The sequence below is a fragment of the Misgurnus anguillicaudatus genome, chromosome 7, assembly GCF_027580225.2.
Source record: "Misgurnus anguillicaudatus chromosome 7, ASM2758022v2, whole genome shotgun sequence".
In the NCBI taxonomy this organism is placed as follows: Eukaryota; Metazoa; Chordata; class Actinopteri; order Cypriniformes; family Cobitidae; genus Misgurnus; species Misgurnus anguillicaudatus.
In genome coordinates, this window is record NC_073343.2 from 192,480 (window position 1) to 197,060 (window position 4,581).

A 4,581-nucleotide genomic window follows, 5' to 3' on the forward strand; every position below is an offset into this window, starting at 1 on the left:
AAACTTTTACATTAGTTTACATATAGTTGTTTACACTGAAGCTAATTTTGTCTCTATATAACACTGTACAAATGTACAGTATGTGCTCAGTGTGACTCTTATTTATGAAATTATGATTTGCGTCTCGGGTACTAAAAGTACTATTGTACTGCTATACAATACTAGAATACTATTGAGTGGCGTTGTGAAGCACCTTTTTTAAGAGTGCAGGGTTGCAATGATTTACTTGTTGATGCATTGACAACAATTCTTGACAATTTATATGCATCGATTTTAAAACGTGATTAATTTTTACTGTGAATCATTTGTTTTGCTTATAGGTGATTTAAAGGGACACTTCACCCATTTGCATAAAGCTTTGTATAGTTAGAACCCCAGTCATGTTTTTGAATGGTCATGCATCATTTTCTCAGTTGCCGCTGAGACAGGAGTAATACAGATTTCAGTGTTGCACTTCCTTCTTTCAATGATGTGCAAATTCAAGGAGGAAAGCAGAAGCGTCAAGGAAAACAAACCGAAACTTACGACTGAGTTTCATGCGCTATGCGCATGCGTCGCCTGTGTAAAGTAAAGGGCGATTTATAGTCGTGCATAGGTTCTACGCCGTAGCTACGGCGTAGGCTATCCAGGGCCTGTGCGTAGCTCTGCGTAGCCTGACGCGCACCTCACAAAAAATTTAACAGCGCGTCAGATCTACGCGGACCGCAAACGCTGGGATTGGTCCACCAGAACCCCTCCCGTCAGGTAAAAAACTGCGACATAGGTATTTTCCGTTTGTGACGGTGAAAACAAAGATGAGCCAAGTTGAGGAGTGATTTAACTGAAACTGCATCAAAAGTCACTGTTTATTTACTTCCATCATTGCTGGTCTTCTCAAATTATACACAACAAGTTGCTGTTTCTTCTTCATTTGTGGGTTAACTTGATAAGCTTCTTCTTCTTTCACGTTTGTGCTGCTACTGTGGTTACAGGCGTGGATACTGCCTACCAGCGGTCGCGCGTGTTTGCACGTCGACGCGGACGACGACGCAAAAGTATAAATGAAAACCGACGCGGAACCTACGCCGTCGCTGCTACGCCGTAGGACCTATGCACGACTATAACGAGCCCTTTACTGGCGCGTGCACTTCTCTCACAAGGATCGTAATGGCAGTGATTGAAAAGCCAGAGGGCCAATGATGATTGCGATGATTGCGTCAACGATTGGCTGATGTTTTTAACGCCCTACCTTGTGCACAGATGACGAATATTAATATTATTACTTTCAGTGCACCTAATAAATATATCAGTTAGTAGTAGTAGTAAATCATGCGTCATTGCGCCTGCTGCAGACATGGTACGGCAGCAAAGTCCTTGATTATTACATCAGAATGAGGGTGTAGTTCCTAGCCACATCGGCCTAAAAAATCGCAACTTTTAATTTTCTGTAATTCTTAGTACACAATGTAACTACAGAAGAGTCAAGTTTTGGATAGAAAAAAATTCGAAACTCTTTGGTTATTTTTGAGTGTGATGCCAATGGTCTAATCAGATTCAATGGATTATGCTAAGCTATGCTAAAAGTGGTACAGCCAGACCCAGAGATCAGCTGAATGGATTCCTAAACGGTAAGACTCAATTGTACTTAAAAGAGCTGGAAAATGAGCCTATTTTCAAAAAAAGTGGAGTGTCCCTTTAAAATACAAAATATTTGCTACCTTTATGCAAAATACTACCAAATACCCTATAAATACAATGTAGTAGGGCAGTCTTTCAATGCCATGGTATATATTGTACCACAATACCATGGTAATTTTATCTCACACCATTGCAGTACTACCACCACAGTCCTTTAATACTGTATGAGGGCTATGTTACCAAGCTCTGACAGATAAAATTAGCTATTTCTCGAGTTAAACATTTGCTGATGGTTGTTTAGAAAAGCATATTCATCACTGTCAGTGCATTTGTAACACCCCTCATCCATTAACTACCTCAGAATGTAGTTTTCTTGCATTGATATTCACCCATAATGTGTGCTGCTGATGCACAATAGGAATATATCCACCACATGGGGGCAGAAGTACCTTAATGAATCATATATATGTGGCTGCATACAGCTGCACGTGTGTGTTCCAGTGATTATGGTGGAAAGCTTTAGGGGATGGAATTTGTTACATCTTGAAGATTTTCATCCATTTTTCTAATCTCCATCCTCAGCTTTAGCCCAGATATACCCAGGCTTTCTTATAATAACCACCATTAATTGCAGGAAAATATCAGCTATGTTGCATATTATGGCGTTTCTGCACATGCATGCACCCGGACATTAAAATATTGTTTCATCTTGCTTGCACCACTTTTGTATCACAGCAAAAGCATTTGCAGGTGTTTTTATCCAAAGTGAAGTGCATTCAAGGTGTATATTTTATCAGTACTGGATGTGTTCTCTGGGAATCGAACCCACAACCTTTATGTAGTCTTGTCTGTTGTATTTAAAGTTTTGATGTTTTTTCAGGGAGGGTAAGCTTCATTAAGGGTGCATATTGGCATCTATACAAATTTGACTAGGTTTTATTACCACTTGCGAATTTTTGTAGTAATATTTGCACATATGAACCAAATTTCTGACAGATGGTGTTAACATCTGCTAAGAAGAGAAAGGTCTTGTGTTTGATGATGCCAGCAGCATAATATCTGCTTGTGCATGAAGTCATAGGGGTGTTTGTTTTACACTCAAGTAAACCGATGTGGTAACACTTTTAAGGTATGCTGACAGATCTAGCACGTTGTATGGTATGAGGTAAGCCGCAAGGGTTCATGGTTCAGTTGGTTAGTGTCCACTAACGTACGGATTTTTAAACTGGGGTCCAGGAGGTTCTAGGGCATCCCCCAGAAAATTTCAGAAAAAAAGACCATTATTAAAAAAAAAAAATAGGTTTCAAAATTATGTTTATCTCTTATTTATTACTACACACCCTAGACTGTAAAAAAGATGGACGACGCCCGTTCGCTGTCTTCCATTGGTGAAAAGTGAAGCCGCCAGTGTCTCGATACGGCGCTGACATCTTGGGCCTTGAGTCTGCGCAGTAGCGATTTCGGGACCAGTCCTGTGCAGTTTAGTTGGTTTAGTTGGTCTTAATTCACATTGAATAACATGGGGGAGGCGGGGTTTATGACCTATACTAGGATCAGTCACTGGGGGGCGATCGAGACGGTTTGGCTTCACTTTTCAAGGCTTGTGCGGCACGCTTGCTACACACATTCCAAAATAGTTTACTGCATTTGCTTTTGTATCTTTTTTTTATTATTTCAAGGCAGTAAAGGGCCGTGCACACCAAAGCTTTTACACCCGCCGCCGAGGCATGTTTTCAATTGTTTCCATTGGAAGCACTGCGTTTTTTAAAACAGCCAGCAGCTGGCGGATTTTTTCCGCGCTGAAAGTCGGCGCTTGGCGGTTTTTCCATGCTTAGCGTTTAGTTGAGGGGTTGTGTACACCAAAACTTTTAAACGAGGCTGAAAATGCCCGGAGGACACAGATTGTCAGCTGTTTTTCAGATGAGCGGCAACTTTCTTCAGCCAAGCGCTTTGGTAGCTGTTATACTTGAGCTGTGAGCCGGTTGGTGGTTGTGATACTTGTCCCACCCCTCCTCCACTGTGATTGGACGGCCTTGTGAGAACTGACATTGACAAGCAGAGCTTTTCACCCAAAGTTGAATCTCTTTCAACTCTCGAAGATCAGCGCAGAGCGCTGATTTTTAGCGCGGAAAAAAACAATGTCAGCTCTCACACAGCCGTCCAATCACAGTGGAGGAGGGCCGGGACAAGTATCACAACAAACAACCGGCTCACAACGCAAGTATCACAGCTACCAAAGTGCTCAGCTGAAGAAAGCTGGCGCACAGCTGAAACAGCTGGCATTCGGTGTCCTCCAGGCGTTTTTAAAAGTTTTGGTGTGGACGTCCCTTAAGGGGGTGTGCACACCAAAGCTTTTGAATGCAGCTGAAAACCCTAGGCGGATGCCGACTGCCAGCTTTTTTCAGCTGATTGCCCGCTTTAGCTGAGCGCTTTGGTTGCTGTGTTACTTCGGCTTTGTTTATCAGTCGTTGTGCTGATTGGTTGTTGTGATATTTGTCCCGCCCCTCCTCCACTGTGATTGGACGGCCGTGTGAGAACTGACATTGACAAGCTGAGCTTTTCACCCAAAGTTGAATAGTTCTCAATTCTCGGCGTTCAGTGCTGAACGTAGAAAAAAAACACAGAGCACCGTTTTTTAGCGCAGAAAAAAATGCTAGCTGCTGTTTTTTTTTTAAAACACAGAGGTTCCATTGGAAACATACGCCGGCTGCGGGCATAAAAGCTTTGGTGTGCACGCCCCCTAATCCTTGAAAAGCTACTATAAAACAATATTTATTGTCGAAGTTGCTGTTTACAAATAAATTGGAATTTAAAATGTTGCATTACTCTATAAGTGTAGCCAATTATACATGTTAAACATAAAATCATCATATAGGTAATCATAAAGTTTGAAAACCCATGCACTAATACCAGCAACTCAGGTTCACCTTTGATTTATCAGGACTTATACAATTTATCTTCTCT